Source organism: Natrix helvetica (assembly GCF_964273705.1).
Source record: "Natrix helvetica genome assembly, chromosome: Z".
In the NCBI taxonomy this organism is placed as follows: domain Eukaryota; kingdom Metazoa; phylum Chordata; class Lepidosauria; order Squamata; family Natricidae; genus Natrix; species Natrix helvetica.
In genome coordinates this window covers 82479878-82506041 of record NC_138554.1, presented here as the reverse complement: position 1 = coordinate 82506041, position 26164 = coordinate 82479878, and the positions used below count along the sequence as shown (strand labels likewise).

At 44.5% G+C, this 26164-nt stretch overlaps 1 long non-coding RNA gene across 1 annotated transcript in view; it reads right to left on the bottom strand.

Moving 5' to 3' along the window:
* The window catches only part of LOC309381699, a 31488-nt gene extending 8041 nt beyond the window's left edge, over positions 1–23447 (bottom strand). Inside the window, exon 1 of the long non-coding RNA XR_014173580.1 lies at positions 23345–23447. This is a non-coding gene — a long non-coding RNA (uncharacterized lncRNA). The remainder of the gene's footprint in view (positions 1–23344) is intronic.
* Between the last annotated feature and the right edge of the window lie 2717 nt (positions 23448–26164).

The following is a 26164-nucleotide window of genomic DNA, read 5'->3' as shown; positions in this document are numbered from 1 at the left end:
GAGAGTGTGTGTGAGAGAGAGGGAGAGAGGGGGAGGGAGGAAGTTGTTATATGCAAGGAGAGGGGGAATTTAAAAATGTAAGAGTGAACCAAGGAAGAGTAATGAGGGAGAGAGGGAGAGAGTGTGTGTGAGAGAGTGATGGAGGGAGGAAGTTGTGTGTATGCAAGGAGGGGGGAATTTAAAAAGGTAAGAGTGAACCAAGAGAGAGAGATGAGGGAGAGAAGGAGAAGAGAGAGAGAGAGAGAGGGGGGGGGGAGGAAGGAAGGTTTATTTATACCTGGGGAAAGTTTAAAAAAATGTAAGAGTGAACCAAGGAAGTGGGATGGGGGAGAGAGGGAGAGAAAGAGTGTGAGAGAGTGAGAGGGGGAGGAAGCTGTGTGTATCCAAGGAGGTGGAATTACAAAGATGGAAGAGTGAACCAAGAAAGAGAGATGAAGGAGAGAAAGAAAGAGAGCGAGAGAGAGATTGAGAGAGGCAGGAAGGTTTATGTATACATGGTGGAAATTTAAAAAATGTAAGAGTGGACCAAGGAAGAAGGATGAGGGAAAGAGAGAGGGGGGAGGAAGGAATGTTTGTGTACACCTGGGAGAAATTTAAAAAAACGTAAGTGTGTACCAAGGAAGAGTGATTAGGGTGAGTTGGGGAAGGAGAGAGTGAGAGAGTGCAGGAGGGTGGAAGTTGTGTGTATGCAAGAAGGGGGGGAATTAAAAAATGTAGGAGTGAACCAAGAAAGAGACATGAGAGAGATAAGAAGAGAGAGTGACAGAGAGAGATGTTTGAAGGTTTATGTATACATGGGGGAAATTTCAAAGATGTAAGAGTGAACCAAGGAGGAGGGATGCGGGAGAGGGGGGGGAGTGAGGGAGGAAGTTCTGTGTATGTAAGGAGGGGGGATTAAAAAACGTAAGAGTGAACCATGAAAGAGAGATGAGGGAGACAAGGAGAGAGAGAGAGAGAGAGAGAGAGAGAGAGAGAGAGGGAAGAAAGAGTATACAAGTATACATGGGGAAAACTTAAAAAATATAAGAGTGAACCAAGGAAGAGGGATGATGGAGAGAGGGGGGGGAGAAAGGTGTGTGTAATGGAAGAAGGGGGGAATTAAAAAAATGTAAGAGTGAACCAAGAAAGAGAGATGAGGGAGAGAAAGAGAGAGAGAAATAGAGAGAGAGAGAGAGAAAGATTTATGTATTCATGGGGGGAAATTAAAAAATGTAAGAGTGAACCAAGGAAGAGGGATGGCGGAGAGAGATGGAGGGAGGGAGGGAGAGTGAGAGGCAGGAAGGTTTCTGTATACATGGGGGAAATTTAAAAAACATATTAGTGAACCAAGGAAGAGGGTTGAGGGGTTGAGAGAGAGGAAGGAAGGTTTATGTATACATGGGGGAAATTGAAAAAAAAGTAAGAGTGAACCAAGAAAAGGGGATGAGGGAGGGAGAGAGAGAGAGAGTGAGAGAGTGAGGGAGAGAGGAAGTTGTGTGTATGCGAGGAGGGGGGAATTTAAAAATGTAAGAGTGAACCAAGAAAGAGAGATGATGGAAAGAAAGAGAGAGGGAGAGAGAGGGAGAGGGAGAGAGACAGAGGAGGGAGGTTTATGTATACATGGGGGAAATTTAAAAATGTAAGAGTGAACCAAGGAAGAGGGATGAAGGAGAGAGGGAGAGAGAGTGGGAGGAAGTTGTCCGTATGCATGGAGAGGGGGAAATTTAAAAAATGTAAGTGTGAACCAAGGAAGAGGGATGCGGGAAAGGGGGAGGGAGGGAGGAGGTTTTGTGTATGCAAGGAGGGGGGATTAAAAAATGTAAGAGTGAACCACAAAAGAGAGATGAGGGAGAGAAGGAGAGAGAGAGAGAGAGAGAGAGAGGTAAGAAAGAGATAGAGGAAGGAAGGTTTATTTATACATGGGGAACACTTAAAAAATATAAGTGAACCAAGGAAGAGGGATGACGGAGAGAGAGAGAGAGAGGGAGGAAGAAAGTTGTTTGTATGTAAGAAGGGGGGAATTTGTTTGTATGCACGGAAAGGGGGAAATTTAAAAAATGTAAGAGTGGACCAAGAAAGAGGGTTGAGGGAGAGGGGGAGGGAGGGAGGGAAAGAGAGAGAGAGAGAGAGAGAAAGAGAAAGAGAGAGAGAGTGAGGCAGGAAGATTTATTTATACAAGCGGGAAATTTAAAAAAAGGAAGTGTGAACCGAGGAACAGGGATGAGGGAGAGAGGGTGAGAGCAGGGGTGGGTTCCTGCCGGTTCGCATCGGATCAGGCTATCTGGTTTGTGACTGAAGTAACTGGACCCGGAAGTAACCGGCACAGGCCCCGTTGCTCGATTGCCGTTGCAGTTTGCTCGCTCCCCCGCCCATTGCAACTCGCTCACTACCCTGCCCGTCCACACTAGGCTAGCCCAGCCCACTGCTCACTGATTGGCTGGAGTCCAGCCAGTCAGTGAGCGGGCTGGAGGTGACCCGTTTAAAAGCGTGGCGCCAACGGCCAACATTCCTTTTTTGAAAAGAGTCTTTCTCTTTTGGAGACTTCTCTTTTCAAAAGAGTGTTTGTCTGTCCCGAGCAGTCTCGCATCGCGCTTGCTGACCGGGTCCTCCTCCATTTCAAAACTGCCTTCCCTTCGCCTTCCAGGAGCTTACTGCTTCCCTCAGGTAAGCAACTAAGTGTGAGGAGGGGCGGCGGGAGGCGGGCGGGCGGGCGGCAGCGGCCTAGTTTTGCGAGGGAAAGCCTTCTTCAGGCCTTCCCTCTCAAAAGCCGCGGCCTCACATAGGCCACATATCTGAAGGCGGCAGTGGCCTACGGCATGAGGCGGCGGGAGGCGGGGACGGGGGGCAGCGGCCTAACTTGCGCGAACCGCGGGCTCGCGTAGGCCATGCGGCCGAAGGCGTGTGGGCAGGCGAGCGTGCGGCGGCCTAGTTTTGTGAGGGACGGCCTTCTTCAGGCCTTCCCTCTCAAAAGCCGTGGCCTCGTGTAGGTCACGCGGCCAACAGCTCCCCTCCCCAGCCTCGCCTGGCTAGCTAAGCCTGCCAGGCGACCTGCTTACTGGGTTCCTTGTCCCTCCAGTCCAGTGTCTTACCTTTCCTGCTGCCAGTCTCTGCGTGCCTGCATCCTGTTGCATCCATCGCATCCCATCGGAGTCTGGAGTCTGATCCATCGCATCGGAGTGCTGCTGATTCTGCCTGCTGGTAAGTGACCTGGTTTTTTTTCTTTTATTTTTTAAATGTATTTTAAAATAATATTTTATTTAAGAATTGTTTAAAAATAGTTTTACTTAAAAGTATTGAGTATAGAATATTTTAAAATGGTCTACTTCAATTTATTGTGTGTGGATCCTTTTTTAAAATTGTCTAAGACTATTTAAAAAAGATTCTATCCAAAATAAATTAAAATAAACAATTTTAAAATATTATATACTCAAAACTTTAAAATGTATTGCCCATCACCTACCTACCACCATCACCCCCCCCCCCATCTAAGACTAATGACTGGACTATTCTTTTTTTGCTGCAACCATGCTTTTCAAATTATACTGGACTATGACATCTTCAGCACAGACCCTAGGCCCCGACGAACTCTTTTAACACTCTATGTATTTAAGGTCAGACCTGATCCTACTGCGGGAGTCCCCCCTCTCGCAGGTGTGGCCCTCCGCCCTTTCGAGGGCCCACCTTGATGATGGATTTATTAATCTCGAGAGGTGGAGGAAGCGGAGACTTAGGGGGGTTTTAGTTAGTTGTTTTTTAAAAATTTGTAGGGGTGGGGGTTCAGGGGTTGTGGGGCGGGTGGGGCGGGTGGGTCAGGTCAGGAGCGATGAGAGAGCCGGGTCTCCAGGTGTGGTCGCGAGCAGAAGGAGCGGAAGGGAGGAGGAGGGGGAGGATATCGTTCCTATACAGGGCTCTTTAATTCCAACGGTCGCAGGGAGGGGCAGATACGAGGACAGATTAAGAACTTACAGTTGGTTGGGAGACCGTGGATGCTGGTTACACCCGGTCGCTTGTACCAAACCCCCGCGTTCTAGGTGGTCAAGAGTTACAGACCCAGGGCCTGAGGCTGTTGTTATGCAATGCGAGGTCCGTTGTTAACAAGGCCCCCCTCATTTACGATCTAATTCTAGAGGGGGAGCCGGACCTCGCGGGAATAACGGAGACCTGGTTGGGCCACGAGGGAGGTCTTCCCCTCGTGGAAATGTGCCCACCAGGCTACCGAGCATTTCACCAGCCCCGGGCCCAGGGAAGGGGTGGTGGGGTAGCAGTAATTATTCAGGAGGACTTAGAGCCGAGGGAGTCTACTGTGCCACAGACGTCCGGATGTGAATCCCTTGTTGTGAAATGGGGCCCTGGGAGACAGTTGGGCCTGCTGATAGTATACCTGGCTCCTCGCTATACATCAGCGGCCCTGCCTGAACTCCTCGAGCTGATCGCATCGGTGGCGGTTGAGACCCCCAAACTTCTAGTGATGGGGGATTTTAACCTGCCATCGATGGGAGAAGCATCAGAGGGGGTTCGGGAGTTCATGGCTTCCATGACAGCCATGGACCTGACTCAATTGATTCAGGGCCCGACACACGAGGGAGGACACACCCTTGATCTTGTTTTTGTCTCTGGCCAGTGGTTGAGTGATCTGGGAGGAGGGGACTTAACCATCACTCCCCTGTCATGGTCAGATCACTCACTCCTTCATCTTGACTTCCCTGGTGCTACCACCCGCTGCGGGGAGGCAGAACCGGAAAGCACTAGATGGTTCCGCCCTAGGCGCCTGATGGAACCAGATAGGTTCCAGACGGAGCTTGGGCCACCTCCTGTAACCTTGACCCGCCCCCGGGTAGAGGACCTGGTGGTCGCGTGGAATAATGCGACTACTGGGGCCTTGAACCGGGTGGCGCCTTTGCGGCCACTCCGGCAGCAACGATCCACCCTGGCCCCTTGGTTTACCGAGGAGCTAAGGGTGATGAAATGCCGCAAGAGACGTCTAGAGAGTCGTTGGAGATCCTCCCGTTTCGAATTTGATTGAACACAGGCACGAGCCCATTTAAGGACGTACCTTGTGGCATTGAGAGTGGCCAAACGCCAATATTGTACCACTCTCATTGCATCCGCAGAGAACCGCCCTGCCGCCCTGTTTCGGGTGTCCCGCTCCCTCTTGTTTCAGAGGCCGCGGGAGGCCCCTCTACAGGGCAGGGCAGAGGAATTTGGGAAATATCTGCAGGATAAAATCGCTCAAATCCGGAAGGATTGGGTCCCTGTCAGTGGTCCAATGGAGACGTCCGTGGCTAGTCTTGAGGAATCGACCTGGGAGGAGTTTGACTTGGTTGCCATCGAGGATTTGGACAGAATGCGTGGACGACTGCGACCCACCACATGTTTATTGGACCCGTGCCCCTCCTGGCTTGTACTGGCATCCTGGGAGGTTACACGAGACTGGCTCCTGGGCCTAGTGAACGCTTCGTTGAGCGAGGGGTCTCTCCTGGCCACCTTGAAAGAGGCGGTGGTGAGACCCTTGCTCAAGAAGCCTTCCCTGGACCCTTTGGAGCTGGCCAATTATCATCCTGTCTCCAACCTTCCCTTTTTGGCGAAGGTTGTAGAGAGTGTGGTGGCTTACCAGTTTCCACGGCATCTGGAGGAAAATGATTATCTAGACCCGCGCCAGTCCGGCTTCCGCCCCGGTCACAGCACGGAGACGGCCTTGGTCGCGTTGGTGGATGATCTCTGGAGGGCCAGAGATAGGGGTTGTTTCTCTATCCTGGTCCTATTAGACCTCTCGGCGGCTTTTGATACCATCGACCATGGTATCCTGTTGCGCCGGCTGGAGGGGTTGGGGGTCCGGGGCACCGTTTTGCGGTGGTTCGGCTCCTACCTTTCTGGCCGGACGCAACGTGTGTTGGCAGGGGAGGAGAGGTCGAACATACGCCCCCTTACTTGCGGGGTGCCACAGGGGTCCGTCCTCTCGCCACTCCTGTTCAACACATATATGAAGCCGCTGGGTGAGATCATCCGTGGTTTCGGGGTGGGATATCATCTGTACGCTGATGATACTCAGCTGTACATTTCCACCCCGAACCACCCCAACGAGGCCGTCGAAGTGATGTCCCGGTGTGTGGAAGCCGTACGGATCTGGATGGATGACAACTGACTCAAACTCAACCCCTCCAAGACGGAGTGGCTGTGGGTACCGGCTCCCCGGTTCAGCCAATTAATCCCATCATTGGCCATCGGGGGCATTCAACTCGCCCCCGTGGAGCGGGCGCGCAATTTGGGCGTCCTCCTGGATGCCCGGCTGTCCATGAATGACCATGTGACAGCCGTGGCAAGGGGGGCGTTCCACCAGATCCGTCTGGTGTGCCAATTGCGCCCCCTACTGGACCGGGACGCCTTACGCACAGTCACTCATGCGCTGGTGACGTCTCGCTTGGACTACTGTAACGCTCTCTACATGGGGCTTCCCTTGAAATGCACCTGGAGGCTACAGTTGGTCCAGAACGCAGCCGTGCGGGTAATTATGGGGAGTACTAGGTACTCCCATGTGACACCGTTCCTGTGCAAGCTGCACTGGCTTCCTGTGGTCTATCGGGTGCGTTTCAAGGTTTTGATAACGATCTTTAAAGCGCTCCATGGCTCAGGACCTAGTTACTTGCGGGATCATATTCTGCCCCATACATCCCTGCGACCAATCCGCTCGCACAGAGAGGGTCTCCTCCAGGTGCCGTCCACCAGACAGTGCCGAGGGGTGGCGCCTAGGAGTAGAGCCTTCTCTGTGGCGGGCCCAGCCCTGTGGAATGACCTCCCTCCGGATATTAGGAATACCTCTGACCTCCGCTCCTTCCGTGTAAAGCTCAAGACCCACCTATTCCAAGTAGCTGGCCTGGCTCAACTATGATCTAACTATATCGCTCCTGACGGGTTTTTTATTTGGGTAATTTAATTGTATTCATTTATTTAGGGGTTTTTAAACATTGTGATTTTAATTGTTTTTATTCATCAGCCCACCTCCTCCTTGTACATGTCTTGGTATACGTCTTTGTTATATGTATGTCTTGTCTAGATATGTATTTTATGTGTTTTATTGTACGCCGCCCCGAGTCCTTCGGGAGAGGGTGCGGCTAAGAAATAAATATGTATTATTATTATTATTATTATTATTATTATTATTATTATTATTATTATTATTATTATTATTATTATTATTTGTGTGTATGCAGGGAGGGAGGGGGGAATTGAAAAAAGTAAGAGTAAACCAAGGAAGAGGGATGAGGGAAGGAGGGAGAGAGAGAAAGTGAGAGAGTGAGGGAGGGAGGAAGTTGTGTGTATGCATGGAGGGGGGAATTAAATAATGTAAGAGTGAACTAAGAAGAGAGAGGTGGGTGAGAAGGAGCGAGAGAGAGTGAGGAAGGAATATTTATGTATACATCGGTTAAATTTTTAAAAATGTAAGAGTGAAAGAAGGAAGAGGAATAAAGGAGAGAGGGAGAGAGAGTGGGAGCAAGTTGTGTGTATGCACGGAGAGGGGGAATTGAAAAAACATAAGGGTGAACCAAGGGGGAGAGATTAGGGAGAATGGGAGAAACAGAGAGAGAGAGAGAGAGAGAGAGAGAGAGAGAGAGAGAGAGAGAGAGAGAGGGAGGGAGGGAGGGGGGGTTTCTGTAGACATGGGGGAAATTTAAAAAACTTAAGGGTGAACCAAAGAGGAGGGATGAGGGAGAGAAGGAGATAGAGAAAGAGAGCGAGAGGAAGGAAGGTTTATTATACATGGGGAAAATTTAAAAAACGTAAGAGTGAACCAAGGAAGAGGGATGCGGGAGAGAGGGAGAGAGAGTGGGAGGAAGTTTTGTGTATGCACGGAAGTAGGGGAGAATTGGAAAAACGTAAGAGTGAACCAAGGAAGAGAGATGATGGAGAGAGGGAGAGAGACAGAGAGAGAGGCAAGGAAGGGGGAATTAAAAATGTAAAAGTGAACCAAGGAAGAGGGATGTGGGAGAGAAGGAGAGAGAGAGAGAGAGAGAGAGAGAGAGAGAGAGAGGAAGGAAGGAAGGAAGGAAGGAAGGAAGGAAGGAAGGAAGGAAGGAAGGAAGGAAGGAAGGTTGGTTTATGTATACATATATACATGGGGAAATTTTAAAAATGTAAGAGTGGACCAAGGAAGAGGGATGCAGGAGAGAGGGAGAGGGAGAGGGAGTAAGTTGTGTGTATGCACATAGGGGGGAATTCAAAATACGTAAGTGAACCAAGGAAGCGAGATGAGGAAGAGAGGGAGAAAGAGAGAGATGCAGAAAAGAGTGAGTGAGAGAGAGAGAGAGAGAGAGAGAGAGAGAGAGAGAGAGAGAGAGAGAGAGAGAGGGGAAGGTTTATGTATACATGGGAGAAAGTTAAAAAATGTAAGAGTGAACCAAAGAAGAGAGATGAGGGAGACAGAGAGAGAGAGAGTGGGAGGAAGTTGTGTGTATGCACGTAGGGAAGGGGGAATTAAATAATGTAAGAGTGAACTAAGGAAGAGAGATGTGGGTGAGAAGGAGAGAGAGAGTGAGGAAGGAATGTTTATTTATACATCGGGGAAATTAAAAAAACATAAGAGCGAACCAAGGAAGAAGGATGAGGAGTCAGAGAGAGAGTGGGAGGAATTTGTGTGTATGCAGGAGGGAGGGGGGAATTGAAAAAATGTAAGTGAACCAAGGAAGAGGGATGAGGGAAGGAGGGAGAGAGGGAGAGGGAGGGAGGGAGGGAGGGAGGAAGTTGTGTGTATGCATGGAGGGGGGAATTAAATAATGTAAGAGTGAACTAAGGAAGAGAGATGTGGGTGAGAAGGAGCGAGAGAGAGTGAGGAAGGAATATTTATGTATACATCAGGGAAATTTATAAAAACGTAAGAGTGAAAGAAGGAAGAGGAATAAAGGTGAGAAGGAGAGAGAGTGGGAGCAAGTTGTGTGTATGCACGGAGAGGGGGGAATTGAAAAAACATAAGGGTGAACCAAGGGGGAGAGATGAGGGAGAGTGGGAGGAACAGAGTGTGTGTGTGTGTGTGTGTGTGTGTGTGTGTGTGTGTGTGTGAGAGAGAGAGAGAGAGAGAGAGAGAGAGGTTTCTGTATACATGGGGGAAATTTAAAAAACTTAAGGGTGAACCAAGGAGGAGGGATGAGGGAGAGAAGGAGACAGAGGAAGAGAGAGAGAGGAAGGAAGGTTTATTATACATGGGGAAAATTTAAAAAATGTAAGAGTGAACCAAGGAAGAGGGATGGGGCAGAGAGGGAGAGAGAGTGGGAGGAAATTGTGTGTATGCACGGAGGTAGGGGTGAATTGAAAAAACGTAAGCGTGAACCAAGGAAGACAGATGAGGGAGGAAAGGAGAGAAAGAGAGAGGGAGAGGGAGAGGAAGAGGAAGGGAGGTTTATGTATACATGTATACATGGGGGAAATTTAAAAAATGTAAGAGTGAACCAAGGAAGAGGGATGCGGGAGAGAGGGAGAAGGAGAGGGAGAAAGTTGTATGTATGCACGGAAAGGGGGGAATTGAAAAAACATAAGAGTTACTACAAGGTGCATCCAGAAAAACAAATAGTACTGGTTTTCCTTTATGTACAAAAAGCATTTGACAACGTAATCTGGAAATTTATAATAATACTATTGGATGAGATGAAATTCGGAGAAAAATTTATAAAAATGATAGAAGGATTTTATAACAATCAGACAGCCAAAGTTTTGATGAATGGAGAATTAACAGAGAAGATTGAAATATAAAAAGGAGTCAGACAGGGATGTCCCCTCTCTCCTTTGCTGTTTATATTGACTTTGGAAATTTTATTAAATGAAATTCTCAAGGACCAGGGAATAAAAGGTTTAAGACTCAAAAATGAAGAATATAAGGCCCAAGCCTATGCTGATGGCTTAGTATTTGTTCTAGAGGACCAATTAGAATCCAGTCTGAAATTAATTCAAAAATTAGAAGAATATGGCAAAGTGGCAGAACTAAAGATCAATAAAAACAAAACAAAAATGATAACCAAGAACATGACAAAAAAGCAAGAAGAGGAACTGGAAGTAACAACCAGAATGCAAATAATTAAGAAGGTGAAATACTTGGGGATCTGGGTGTCAGCAAAATGTTCCACAATTAAAGATGATAACTATAATAAATTAGTGATACAAATAAAGAAAGAGTTGGAAAATTGGAAAAATATTCAACTATTACTCATGGGACATATCGCGATAATTAAAATGAATATTTTGCCAAGAATCTTATTCCTGTTGCAAGCTGCACCCATTAATCTGGGTAAAAAATTCTTTCAAGAATTAAACAAAATAACCGCTAGGTTTATTTGGCAGGGATGAAAAGCGAGGATTAAACTAAAGTCAATGCAAGACAGCAAGGAGAGGGGAGGTTTAGCATTACCAAATTGGGAGCTATAAGCATCAGCAGTATTAATAACATGGGTGAAGGATTGGATAGAGCTAAAGAATAAAGAATTTTGACCTTGGAAGGCCATGATTTGCAAGCAGGCTGGCATACATTCCTATGGGGTGATAAAAATAAAACGCACAAATACTTTCAAAATCATCAGAATCTCGTCCAGCACCTGCAATTCCCCTCCCAAATACCACAAGCCCCCACCCTCCCCGTTACTATGTCAGCTGACAGCAAGCAAGCAAAGTAGAGGCTGACACTTAGTCTATAAGTTTTCCATGACAGCAATAGGGGGGGAGGGATGTCCTAAATCAGAAATATCTATTAGACCTATCAATTAGACCCATCTATCTAAATATCTTCAATTTGTTCTGTAGTATGATTTAAGCTGACGAACATTTCAGCAAGTTGCTTTTGAGATTATACACCAGACGAACCATTTTCTGTGGGAATATAGGGAGATGGAAATATCTGTTGGCACTGGAAAATGCCTCCAGCAAAAAGAACAGTCTTCTGAAAAGGTCTTTAGTTCAATGAAGTCCACTGTTCTTCAAAGACTCTAAACAGGTTGATGAGAAATTGCTTATTAAATTTTCTCTTTAACAGTCTCTTTAAATAATCATTTTATTCTCCCTCTCTAGAAACAGAACAATTATACCTAGAGGGCTAGAAAGTTTTTTCTTGAATTAATATTTCTCCCTTTGTCGTTTCCAATGTCGTAACATTGAGCACACAGTCAAAATTATTACATGTTAAAACACTCTATTAGTCTGTGTGAACATTCCTGAGAGTAGCAATCTAACCTTAGCAATGATTAATAGAGCAGGTTTTATAACTATAACAGTAAGAAAGAGTTGTTTTGTGGTGAGAAGTGTGGCAAATTTAATAAACAAACAAATAAACAAACAAAGCATATTGCAGGAATTGACAAAGCATAGTGCTTATTTAATTACATGCAACCAGAAGAAGAATCCAAGACTATATGTTCTGTTGGATAATTGGAGAATAACTCAAAAGGAAGTGATTTCAAATAAGCTAAATGATAGGCAAAGGAGGGACATATGGTAAATTCTTAACTCTCTATCTACAGTTTATTACCCACTTGATCATGAAATACTGAAAAGTCCTTCGTTGATTCATACCTCTAACAAAACATGAAGTGAGTGCTAGTGCTATATTTCCCTTTTTTCTGTATAGAGTGGGAGATAATTAAGTGATTATGGATTACATTCTCATACAAATATTCTCTCATATTGGCTATCTTATGGTATTCCCTAAGCATTCTAAATATTCTGAAGGCAACAACAATGAAAATAAATGCAAGGCTGATTTCAAATGCTTTGAAGGGATTGGAGAATCTAATGTTATATAGCTGTGATAGTGAACCTATGGCACTCGGAGCCATTTCTGTCAGCATGCAAGCCGTCAGTTAGAGCATGCATGTGCGTGCCAGCCAGCTGATTTAGGGCCTTCCAGAGGGCAAGGGGAGGCCATTTTCGCCCTGCCCAGGCTCCCTGAAAGCCTCTGGAGCCTGGGGAGGATAAAGAAACTGGCTCAATGAGCCAATTGGAAGTTTGGAAATGTTTCATAAAGTTAAAGCCAATAATTGCAGAATCAGTTTTCAGGAGGGCAAGGATGTTTGCATTAGACTTAAACACATTCTAAAAATTAGAAGTATGGAAGTTCAAAATTGAAGAAGATATTGCATTGATTGCATTGTAGTACAGTTAATAATGGCAATGCATTTTAAATACTTCCTCTGTGTGTGTATATATATGTATGTATGTCTGCGTGTGTATGCATGTGGTATGCTATGTGTTTGTGAAAGATAACAACATCTTTAAACATGCTGAGATGTATTTTAATACTTCAGACCTTTGAGTTATGTGGAATACTACCGTATTTTTCAGAGTATAAGACACACTTTAATTTTGGGAGAGTAAAACAAGAAAAAAAGTTTCTGCCTCTGCCTACCAGCATCCATCTGTATTAATCTGGCTAGTGTCATTGCAGCAAACAGCAGGTGGAATACCTCCAATCAGCTGTTCCAGGTGCGGGGATTGCCACAGACCATCACCGCTTCTATGCCTCCAGACGGCATGGATCCTCACTTTCACTCAGATTTTGATAATGAGTTTTTTATCCATTTAAAACAAACCCTATCACCCTATGTGTATTTAACTGGAGGGGGTGGGGTGGGGTATGATTTTCATGGGGGCAGAAGAGGAACTTGGCACTGAAGGCTCCATTCTCAAGACACCCTGTCTTCCTACTTATAACTGTAGGCATTGAAAGCCTGGCTTTCTCCCAGCAAACCTGAATGAGACCAGCACTTCAATCCTTCTGGATGCTGCCATCTCATAAACACGTTGTCAGGCTTCTCAGTTAGCCTCCTGCACCTATACTGCTTTGGTCGGAGACTAACCCCAAAGCGGCCCTGGGAAGTGCGGGGATTAGGACTCGGTAGGCGAAGCGGGCACTGCGCAGGAGGCATAAGGCAGTTACTGTGACTTCCACTGCCTGGAACACCTTTGTTTCAGATCCTCCGCCTTCCACTTGTCCGGTTGAACATCCACAACCCTCTTCCCTACATATTCATACAACACAGATAACCGCCCAGCCGCCCTGTTTAGGGTGACCTGCTCCTTACTTAACCAAGGAACTGGGGAAGACCCCTTGCAGGGTAGGGCTGAAGAATTTGTTCAGTATCTGCAGGATAAAATCGGTCAGATCCGGACAGGCTTGGACTCTGACTGGGTAGATTCGGGCAAGCCGACGGGGATGAATCTTGAGGAGACAATCTGGGATGGGTTTGACCCTGTGACCCCCGAAGGCATGGACAGGATTATGGGGAGACTCACTGCTGCCACTTGTGTGCTGGACCCGTGTCCCTCTTGGTTAGTTTTGGCTTCCCGGGAGGTGACACGAGGCTGGCTCCAGGCGATTACCAACGCTTCATTGAGGGAGGGGTTCTTTCCCACCGCCTTGAAGGAGGCGGTGGTGAGGCCCCTCCTCAAGAAGCCTTCCCTGGACCCAGCTTCTTTAGCCAACTATCGTCTGGTCTCCAACCTTCGCTTTGTAGCAAAGGTTGTCAAGAGTGTGGTAGCACGTCAGCTTCCCCAGTACCTGGATGAAACTGTCTACCTGGATCCGTTTCAGTCGGGTTTCAGGCCCGGGTACAGCACGGAGACGGCATTGGTCGCGTTGGTCGATGATCTCTGGTGGGCCCGGGACAGGGGCTGTTCCTCTGTCCTGGTCCTATTAGACCTCTCGGCGGCTTTCGATACCATCGACCATGGTATCCTACTGTGACGACTTGGGGGGTTGGGAGTGGGGGGCACCGTTTTATGGTGGTTCTCCTCCTATCTGTCGGATCGGTTGCAGTTTGTGTTGACTGGAGGGCAGAGATCGACCCCCAGGCGCGTCACGTGTGGGGTGCCCCAGGGGTCGGTTCTCTCACCCCTCCTGTTCAATATATACATCACGCTGGGCGAGATCATCCATGGTTTTGGGGTATGGTATCATCAATATGCTGATGATACCCAATTTTTCATCTCTACCCCAAACCACCCAAACGATGCCCTCGACGTGATGTCCCAATGCCTGGAAGCTGTGCGGATCTGGATGGGGAGGAACAGGCTCAAGCTCAATCCCTCCAAGACTGAGTCGCTGTGGTTTCCATCATCCCGATTTGTACATCTTGTTCCATCTTTGACGATAGGGGGAGAAATTTTAGCCCCCTCAGAGAAGGCTTGCAATCTGGGAGTCCTCCTGGATACGCGGCTTAGTTTAGAAGAACACCTGACGGCCGTGACCAGGGGGGCCTTTTACCAGGTTCGCCAGGTGCGTCAGTTGCGCCCCTTGCTGGATCGGGATGCTCTGTGCACAGTCACTCATGCCCTCGTCCTTTCTCGCCTGGACTACTGCAATGCTCTCTACATGGGGCTGCCCTTGAAGAGCACCTGGAGGCTTCAGCTGGTCCAGAATGCGGCCGCGCAGGTTATCATGGGGGTACCTAGGTGCTCCCATGTTACACCCCTTTTAGGCAGCCTGCACTGGTTGCCGGTTGTTTTCCGGGTGCGATTCAAGGTATTAATTATGATCTTTAACGCACTCCATGGCTTAGGCCCAGGGTACCTGCGAAACCACCTACTGCCACCAGTAGCCTCCCACCGTCCAGTACGATCCCACAGAGTTGGCCTCCTCAGGGTGCCGTTGGCCAGGCAGTGTCAGCTGGTGACCCCCAGGGGGAGAGCCTTCTCTGTGGGAGCACCTTCCCTCTGGAATGAGCTGCCCACAGAGCTTCGCATAATCCCCGACCTTCGGTCCTTCTGACGCGTCCTAAAAAGTTGCCTTTTCCAGCAAGCCGGCCTGACCTGTTAATTTTAACTTATTTTAAATGTATTGTTTTTTAAAAAATTCAGTTTGTTTTTTTGGATATGGATTTAATCTTTTTTAACTTTGGGGATGTGTGTTTTTTAATGTTGTACACTGCCCTGAGTCCCTTTGGAGAAGGGCGGCATATAAATCCAAATAAACCAAACCAAACAGGACAGCTTTATCATGACAGCTGTTCGAGCAGACAGTGAACTTTCTCGTCTTCCAATCATGCTTCACCTGATGGGGAAGCTACCGCCAGCGGGCTCCAGCAGGTTGAGCGGAGCCACCTGTGCCATGGAGAAGCCCCCCCACCCATGCCTTTTCCCCCTCTGCCCTGCAGCCTGCTGCTTCGCCTTTGTCCGTGAATAGTGGGGAGGAGCTCGGAGGGGAGCCGGGGTGGGGGAAGAGAGCATGAAATGGGGGTCCATGCCCCCAAATCCTGATCAAGCAGTCCTTGCAGGCCAGCTATCAGGGGAGCGATCCATGCGGTTCTCCTACAAGAAAACTTTGTAATGGGAAGAGTGGGGGGGAACCCCTCCAGCTGTGAAGCCCACACTCGGCGACAGGTGCCAAAGCAGCCTTCTGCATGCCACGTTTTTGGTATCGGGAAGGAAAGCTTTTTCAGGTGGCAGCGCCATGATTCCCTCCCCGATTGCAAAAACAATGTGTGCGGAAGGTGGCGGATCCGAAACGAAGGCGTTTCAGGCAGTGGATCTGGCCAGGAGGAAAGAGAAGGTGAGTGCCTGCTGCACACACCGTTTTTGCAATCGGGGAGGGAATTGTGGTGCTGCCGCCCGAAAAAGCTTTCTTTCCCAATACCAAAAACCTGGCATGCGGAAGAACAGCCCCCAACCCATTCCATGCACTTTCCCCCTCCCACCCGAGTTCTCCTCTAAGCTCTTCCCCACTGCGCACAAAGGCAAAGCAGGCAGAGGAGAGGGGAGAAAGGCACAGAATGGGGTGGGGGGTTCCTCCATGGCATAGATGGCTCTGCTAAACCTGCTGGAGCCCACTGGTGGTGGCTTCTCCATCCGGGTGGAGCACGATCGGAAGCGGAAGACAGTTCACCGTCCGCTTGAACAGCTGTCATGATAAAGCTGTCCTGTTTTATGAATATGTAGGGAAGAGGGTGGTGGATCTTCAACCAGGCATGCGGAAGGTGGCAGATCTGAAATGAAGGTGTTCCAGGCAGTGGAGATCGTGGCAACTGTCTTACAAGATAAAAAGCTCGTTATGAAAATCTGAGTGGAAGTGAAGATCCCCGCTGCTTGGAACCATCCAAAAATGCGATGCGTGGATCGGGTGGGTGGGGCTACATTCGGAATATAAAATGCTCCCAGATATTCACCCTGACAGTGATGGCGCTGGCCAGCTGAGTTCACCGTTTTTAAAATCCATTTTCGCCCTCCCCAGGCCCCAGAGGCTTTATAGGAGCCTGGGGAGGGCGAAAAGAGCTTCCCCCGCCCCCCCCGGAGGCCCTCTGGAGGCTTCAGGGACCATTGGAGGCTTCCCTGACGCCTTCCAAAGGCATCAGGGAAGCCTCCGGACAGTCCCTGAGGCCTTTGGAATGCTTAAAACGACCCTCCGAGCAAATCAGAAGTCACTTCCAGTTTGCTCGGAGCGTCGTTTTGAGCGCTCTGAAGGCGTCAGGGAAGCCTCCGGACGGTCCCTGAAGCCTTCGGAATGCTTTAAACAACCCTCCGAGTAAACTGGAATTCCGGTTTCCTTGGAGGGTCGTTTAAAGCGTTCCAAAGGCTTCAGGGAAGCCTCCTGACGATCCCCGAAGCCTCCGGAGGGCCTCAGTGGGGGCGGGGGAGGCTCTTTTCACCCTCCCCAGGCTCCTATTTATATTTACAGTTTAAAATTAATAAACTAACTTAAATTCAGTTATAATACATATTTGTATACATTTATAGTCTTAAAGAACTTTCAGACTTTTAGTTTCCTAAACTGATATTGCATTTGATCATAGAAATATGATTTTTCAAGCTCTTTTTCAAGAATTTTTATCCTATGGACAACATATAATAATACAGCGGTTTACACCCCTGGGCTATGGCATGGTATTTGGAACCAGGCCATAAGAGTGATGGGCCAACATGCATGTGTGCACATGCAGCTCAGCTTGCATGAGTGGCAGGTCAGTGTACATGCACATGCATGTACAGCTCAACTTTAGCAAATCAAGCTGTGCTTGTGCCAACCCGCTACTCACAGTCCAGTTTTCCCTTCTCCCCTCCCCCAAGCTGGGCCGCCAATCCGCAAAGATTGGGGACTGCTGATATAATCCACCAAACATAACCAAGTTAGTTTAGTTTGGCAACCTAATATTTATACCCAATATTAATAATCTGAATTAAGAGTTATTAAAGAAACATATAATGTAATAGTTCTTCAGAACATTGTTAGAACAAGCTGTTTATCTCATTGCTCTTCATGCCCTCAGGAAATAATAAACATTAATTATGAAAATAAGAAAAATGTTTAATCCTGATGATAACAACATGGAATGGTATACAATATACCGATTACTTGAATCTTATATCACCAATCCTTGATGATGATGATGATACTATTTTGATACCTTAATCTTTAGACTTACAAGGAGTTGTATTTCCCTATTCAAGATCGGTGTACTATACTTGTGCCCATTCCTGGATTGGGAGTATCAACAATCAGTCATTTATGCACTAATTATCTCACAGCTTGACTATGGCAATATGTTCTATAAGAGGTTGCTATTGAAGACTCAAAGAATAGCTTTATTGGATATATATTATATTGGCACAAATCTGGTGAAAACAGACTCTGAAGAGTCCCATGGTTGTCACCTGGTTAAAAGTAAGTTTTCCCCTCAACCCCAAACAATCAGTCACATGGTCTAATCAAGGTACCATCTGGTGATCTGGTCACATCACTCCTCCTTCTTCTGGCCAGGTGTGAAAACATCCTTGGTTCCCAAGAGAAAATATTTTATTTTGACTACACAACTCCAGATATCTCTAACCCAACTGAAGAGGATTTTTTGCAAGACAAAACATGCAGGGGAAAATTAGTCAAGGCTCACCTTAACCCTCATCCCTCCCAAGGGGCCCTTAGGTTTCTGAGGGAACTCATCGTGAAACTGTTTAACCAACCTATCTGCCTTCACATCTTGACCCAACTGGCTTTGAAGAGAAGGTATCCCTTCCATTGCACAAGATAGTGCAACCTGCCCCTATGCAATTTTGAGTCTAAAATTTTCTTCACCTCATACTGCATCTCCCCCTGCACCACTATTGGTTTTGGGGCTGCGCTGCGCGATCTACAAGTCTGATCAGGGACCATACTGCCAGCTTTAATAAGCTGTTATGAAAGACCAGATGCACTTTCCCTAGCAGATGATGGAGACTAAGCTGTACTGTAACAGGGTTGATTACTTTCACTATTGGAAAATGCATTATAAACTTGCACAGGAATTTTAGTTCTAGTACTTCATCAAGAGGTAGACCTTGCTCCTGACTCAAAATGACTCTTTGGGTCTGCAGCACTTGTCAGCTTGTGCTTTATGGGTTTTCAACACTTCCCGGACAGCCCACTTAGTATTTTCCCACCCCTCCTTCAAGGATGCCATTCATTCACTTAGGGAAATAGATGAGATGGCTCCCTGGGGTGTTCGGGCATGGGGACACGGGCATGGTTGCAGGTATTGCTGATGAAAAGGAAGGTATTCAGACAGAATAGTTTAGGTTTCCATGATGGTTATGACTGTCATTGATCTTCAGTGTGTATTCCCCTATTTCTAATCTAATGCTTGGTATTTAGGGCAAAAGTGACATGACTGTTTTTCATACTTACAACTGTTGCAGCATCTCCATGGCCCCTTGACATGAGTGACAATGAGTTGGCCATGGCCACACAGTCACATGCCCACCCAGCCACACCTACTCAGCCGATCAATAGGGCAGAGAACCGGTTGTTAAATTATTTGAATCCCACCACTGACCCTATCAGATGATTTTCAGTCACCTTTATCCAAGAGGGTCCATGCTACTGAAAAAAGGGCTGTGGGGGGAGGGGGAGTGGAGATGACAGATGCTAAGGTGACCAACTTTTTTACAATGAAAAGGAGGACAAAACACGTTCTATTGTCCAAGATGCAATAAGAATGGAGGTATTGACATTTTACCAGCTTTACAGTCACACAATAGGCCTTAATAGCAACTCTGACATGTTTGCAGTTGAGTTTATCCTTTGTTGAGCACCAGCAATGTTCCAGACATTTCTTCTATCATATCACCTTTCCCCCACTTCCTCCATAAACAGGGAATATTGGAATCTCCAAGAAGCTTAGCCATCTCCTGATTTCAAAAATTGTTAAAAATAATTCAAAAATAATAAAATTGCAAAATAAATAAGTACTATGCAAGATGGAATATCTGTCTAACTTGAAGTAAACAGGAAAAATGCCACAGATGTCCACACATTATATTTGAGCTGGCAATGAACTGTTATTGAATGCAGCACACAGCATTTTCAGCTGGCATAAATCAGACACATTAGTCACATCCTAATTGGCATGGCATTGGGGAAAAAGTGCTAGCTTATTTAGCTAGTTAGCCAAAATTGTAGATGTCATTTGCTGTTCCTGCTGTTTTATTCTTCAGAAGTTAATGTTGTCTCATATTTAACATCATCCCAGCATTGTTACCTATGAGAGCAGAACCTATGTGGATTGTAGGCAAACAGGTACTCTTTACCCATTATATAAATTATGTCCAAGGGCCTTCACAATATGACTGGATAGGGAGTAGGTTACATGTATGAGAAGTTCGAAAAAATGCCTGAAAATGGAATGCAACAGCCATCCAGGTAAATTTGTGACAGCTAGGATTATAATATGAGTATAAAGCTTGTTCTCTTAGTCTTTTGTAGTCAAGGCCTTTGAGTTAATTTATTTGTTATGTATTTATGAAATACATAATTACATGACAAGTAAGACAATGTAGAACAAATATCTTTTAAAAATAGTTTAAAATAAAAACATTATTGATAATATTGCTTATAGAAGATCAGCATTTAAATTCATTAATTTCAAAGCAGAAAGTAGTGTTTTCTTTGAAAAGGTTTGGAAATACGATGTAAAAGAGATATTCAAAGAAGCATAAGGCTTAGAAACGCCATTCTATGTATCTCAATAGTATGGCCTCAACATGAGTGAAGCACGATCCGCATCACCACCACAATCTCTTTTCAAACACTCCCATATTGTAGGAAGTTAGCACCCACCTCTCTCCTAGAAAATGAAATATTTTAGAAAATATTAAAAGGGCAGAATATTTCCCCCTAAAGGGAGGCAGAAACTCATCCCCCCTTTGTCAACAAGGAGCCAGAGAAACATGTTTTTATGTAGGAAACAGACTCACTCTTAATAGACACCCACCTTTGTCAATGGCCATTAAAAAAAAAGCCTGGCCCATCTATTGTACATAACAAAGATCTCCCCCTTCAGTTCCAGGGTGATGGGATGAAGGCAGGAGAATATTAGCCCTTTACCCATCTCACCACAGGGCACCTGGGAACACAACCAAGCTTGGGATTCAAAAGACACACAACCTACAAAGTTAGCTAAGTCCCTGGGAGTCTGACAATCAATCAGAATTCATTTCTTACACAGGAACAGGAGAGAGGTGGGGCCGAACAGAGAGTATAAAAAACTCAGGAACTCTCAGCAAGCCCCTTCGCTTCTTTTTCTTCACTCAACATCTTTGAAGCATGTGGTCCCCTTTTTGCCTAGGACCTCAAGCCATGTTGTCCTGTCCACTATTAAAACCATCTTTCCAAGCAGCCTCCATGTTTCCAGTGTCTTTTTCCCCACTTGGAACTGAACCCAGAAGGACATTTCTTCCAACAATATATTTATTTTCCTTCTTCTCCATTTCTAGGGTTTGTAAGGCAGGGGTAGGCTCCACCATTTTTTCCAAAACCCTTTTGGAAGTCCTTTATAATGTATGAATAAGTCAAAGGAGCATGCTAATTTCAGGCTTTGATAAAATAATTTTTCCAGTACTTAAGATGTAAGGTAATGGGGCCTGATGCAGTATCCAATCATAGCCATTATTCATTCTGGTTTTGCATTGCATTCACCATAAAACATATAAAGGTGTCTTACAAATGCAACACTTGTAAAAAAAAAAATCCCAAACAGAAATTGAATGATTTGAGATAATTGCAGCTGTGATCAAGAATCTTTGATCAGAAGCATACCACATTGGGAAAGGCTGTCTAATTATTTGCAGCTTACTAGGGATTTTTCATTATGTGTTTAGCAGATATCTACAAAAACTTTCTTTTCATATGGCTTTTCTGAATATAGGGGATAGTGAGTATAAAAATTTCTTTTACATGATAATGAAATAATTTTGTAGCCACCAAAATTACAGATATGTAGCACAAAGAATCAAAGATAAGGTCTTTAAAATCAACTTAATTTGATTTTAAATTTAAAATGATACATGAATCATTTTCAACAAACTTTAAAGACTAGCTAAAGTTAGTTCAAAGTTAGTACCCAAAGTTAGTAGTTAGTAACTAAAGTTAGTAATGCTGTACAATTTGTTAATTTTACAAATAATATTTTGAATTCTTATTAATTTTTATATTAATAAGGTATAAAAACCGTGGTCATGTGGCTGGCATGACTAAACACCAAAGACACATGGAGCACTGTTACTTTCCCATCAATGGTCCCTATTTTTCTATTTGCATTTTTATGTGCTTTCAAACTGCTAGGTTGGCAGAAGCTAGGACAAGTAACAGGAGCTAACTCCATTATATGGCACTAGGAATTTGAACCACGAACTGCCAATCGTCTGATTGACAAGCTCAGCATCTTAGCCACTGAGCTACTACGTCCCTTATATTTATTTGCCCATAGTCCAATACATTTGAAAGATACTATTTTGGGAAGGTTGCAAAACCTGTATGTATGTACATGGAGTAAAGAGATCTTACTTTTAATTCATGATGCAGGTGAAATTGAAATAAAATGTGATTTAGTTAATATGTCTAGAGCACATGGTAGCCTACAGTGCTTATGTAGAACCAGTCAGACTGAGTTGAACAACTGTTATTTAAAAGTTTTACTATGAGTTCTGTCAAGTGCCACAGAGTCTATTTATGGCCAGGAAACTTTACTGTATAATAGCTGCCTGAGCATTAGTTTCATTAGAACCACAAAGATCACCGGGAGCCAGCTTCTCACTGTATAAAATATAGCATCCATTTATCATGAAAACAATGAAGAAAATGTAAATAGTTCCAAAACCAAGGCAGTTTTATCTAATAATTTATCTAATATAGCATCATCCTCCCTCTTTTCCCACATTCACAATATGTAAAATTTACTCTCTGTAGTATCACTTATCTTTTCACTGTCAGCTAATAAATTATCTGTGTCATCCAGTCTTATTAAATAAATAGTTACTATTTGGAAAGGAAATGATGTTAATATAGTTACATAAGCTATATGTAAATAGATACCTCATACCTCTTGCCTATATGTCAGATTTTTACAGACGATTGGTTAATTATAGAAGAAAGCAATAATTGTGGAGTAGAAGAAAATATAATATTTTTGGAAGATGGATAAGTTGTGTGTGTATATATATTCTGATTAAAAGCAATTAAAATAAAATAATTATTTTGTAGTAATTAACTTTGGCTACTTTTAGAATCTACTTAACTTCATTTTGGATTACATGAACCATTTTCTAAATTGTTACACTGGGTGCCCATGAGCAAAATTAAAAAATGAAGCTGGAATTGTCAAATTAAAATCTAAACCAAATCTTACACTTGGTACATAGCTTTCAATTGATTCCACAGATTGTTTTATTAACTAACCATTTATTATTGAATCAGGGGTGGGTTTCAATTTTTTTACTAGCTATTAAGTGGGCGTGGCCTATTTTGTGGGTGTGGCTGGTGGTCATGTGACTGGGTGGGCATGGCTAACTATATGTTTCTCACCAGGAGATGTCGTGGATTGGATAAAATGTGGTGAAGCTCATTTAACAACGCTCTTGCTTAGCAATCAAAATTTTGGGCTCAATTGTAGTCATAAGTCAAGGACTATCTCTGCCTTCCTCTGCATGGCAGCCTTGTCCTAGTAAACTCCTTCTCCCTTCTGGCAACTTTTCCCTCTGTTAGAAGCACAAAAAATAATCCAGACAATGTAAGGCTTTCTTCTGCAGCGAGGGGTTGGACTAGATGACCTGAATAGCCTGCTAGCCCTAAATTGCTGTGCTGATTTTCTTTCTTTCTTTCTTTCTTTCTTTCTTTCTTTCTTTCTTTCTTTCTTTCTTTCTTTCTTTCTTTCCTTCTTTCTCCCTTACCTCTGTGGGAGGCAACCAACCCCCCCCCAATAAAATATTATTCCCAGAAAGTTTCATTCCGTATTCCTACCAGATAGAGATAATGAGATAATGAGCCTATAGAAAGTTATTCACAAGCAGGGAATGATCCAAACCCTTATAAAAACATAAAGCCCATATTGTACAAACCCCAAAACTTTAAAAACCTAGAACCATATAAGAATCCTACCTTTTATCCAGTTTGTTGTTCAGTTGACCCAGAAACAAACTGTTGAATGTCACTTTGCAAACTTCTTTTTGAGGTTTCAATTTAAAGTTTGCAGCATTAAGATTTGAGACTTCAACTCCCAGAATTCCACAGCCAGGCATGCTCAGTTCTGATTTAAAGCAACAGCATTTGTTTCTCTCTCTTTCTTTTAGTTTTTAATACCTCATTTCCCTTGCCTGAACCGGCAGGGAAAAAGGGCTTAAAAAAAAAAAGCTTCTGATGAAGGTTTGGAGGTGTGGCCAAACCACCATTACTACCAGTTGGGTCCGGTACGCTAGATTTTCACTACGTCTTCTGATGTATCTTACCGGGAGGAACCCACCTCTGTACTGAATGGAAAAATGCAGAATTTTTACACATTTATTAATTGTTTTCTACTTTTTCTTGAAGGTTCCTTTTTACGATCAGTCATTTGCAGTGTTGCACATATATTACTCTCAAAATTAAATAACATTTAAGATAGCTCACCGTGCCAAATTACAAACATACTTATAGAGAGGCAATCCCTTTAAGGGAATTTTTCACCTTATTAAAAAATTTTGTTCTAAAGTGAGAGAAAATGTTTTGCTAATTAGTGTTCAGCCGAAGATTCAATGAAAACAAGAAGTAATATAAGAAAGTGTCACAATCAGTCAAATTACAATGAATAGATGAAATTGCTTTTATAAATGGTTTCATATCATTAGAGGGCAAACTGATTACTCAGTTCTTTTCTTTTTCCTTTCTCCCATTCCATTTTTTTTTCTAAGAGAGAAAAGTAAATACAAAGTTGCAAAAGTTTTAATGCCTTTTTGAATCTCTCCAGATAACAACATTGCTTATGAAGCTTCAAGAATATATTGTTCCAGTTCTGGTCACTTTGAAGAGAAAAGGTAGTTTTTCTGAAAAAATGCTAGTTCAGATCAGAATTTAAGCAGAAGTCTGTAGGAATAAGTAGTACAATATGGATCATGGTACAATCATCTATATGGTAATATCATATTGCAAAATAGTTTGATCCACTTGAGATTCTCTTCCAAATCTCTGACTCACAGATGCATGAAAATCTATTCCAACCATCAAATTTGTTATATTAAAACCAAGGCCTTCCTGGAAATGGAATTCTAATCTTTCAATTTGTAGACGAAATAGCTTCTAATGGAAAGACATCCACTGAAGTATTCTTTTGTTATGTTTTTTCTCTCTGAGGGATAGGCACTTCTCATTAATAGACGTACGTAGTTTCTGAAAGGACTGTTCTGATTCTAACAAGCAAGGACAACTTTTTTTTACTACTTAAGCAGCTTCTTTAAATAGCTATGGAAAGTGTGGGTCAATTGAAATGATAAAATAGTTATAATTATAATTTTGAATGAAAAGAAAGGAATACTTATTTCATTTTTTTCACAAAAATGTAACTATTTTGGACATTTGAGAAAGAAAATAGTATCTTTCAAAAAGAAAAAGATAAAGTATTGAATAAAAGAGAAGAAAGAGTACCTTGAAGGGGCATTTGAATCTAGGTATAGGTAGCAATTACAGATTAACAGAGTTGGAAGGGACTTGGTAGGTCAACTAGTTCAACTCCCAAGTAGGAGATCCTACACTATTTCTGACAAACGGCAGGGCAATTTCTTCTTGAGTTTCTTGCCAAAAATTGATAAAAGCAGTAGGATACAACTTATGCTAACATGAAAAATAAGCAACGAACCTTAATAAAAGTATTTATTAATAAAAATAGAAGTAATTAGTTTTATAATATTTAATATAGTGCATTTTAAATGTTTTTAATTGGTGTGGAATTACAGTTAACAGTATGTAAAAGTATTTTGTTCAACCATATCTTCCTCTTTATGACTTTGTGCAGGGATCCTAGCAGTGGTGGGATTCAAATAATTTAATAACCGGTTCTCTACCCTAATGATCAGCCGGGTAGGCTTGGCTGGGTGGTCATAAGACTAGGTGGGCGTGGCCAACTAGACATCACTCACATTGATGTCTTGCCTTGTCCGGCCTCGCCTCGACCCTCCCCTCCCAGCCACTACTCGCCCGGCCTCTCCTTCCCAGATTTATTTATTATTTATTTATTTATTACTTGAACTTATTAGTCGCCCCCTCTCCCCACAGGGACTCGGGGCGACGTACAAAAGTATTATATAGCGTACAGAGGAGGTAAGAATAAATAAATAAGTTACAATACCTAAAAAAGTTAAAACCCCAGTGAAATTAACCCTCAAAAACCAAAATTACCAATTTAAAATGCCCTGGGCTGGAGAGATTGCAGCACTATGCCAGGTCAGCTAGTCGAAACAGGTAGGTTTTCAGCTTCATACGGAAGGAGCGAAGGTCGGTTGTTGTCCTGATGTCTGGGGGGAGGTCATTCCAAAGGGTGGGGCCCACTACAGAGAAGGCCCTACTCCTGGGCGTCGCCCTCTGGCACTCTCTGGAGGACGGCACCCGGAGTAGTCCCTCTCTGTGTGAGCGGACGGGTCGCAGGGATGTATGGGGCAGGACGCGATCCCGCAGGTAACTAGGCCCTGTGCCATGGAGCGCTTTGAAGGTGGTAACCAGCACCTTGAAGCGCACCCGGTAGGCCACAGGAAGCCAGTGCAGCTCGCGCAGGATGGGTGTTATATGGGAGAACCTCGATCTCCCCATAATTACCTGCGCGGCTGCATTCTGGACCAACTGCAGTCTCTGGGTGCACCTCAAGGGGAGCCCCATGTAGAGAGCGTTACAGTAGTCCAGGCGAGACGTCACCAGCGCGTGAGTGACTGTGCGCAAGGCCTCCCGGTCCAAAAG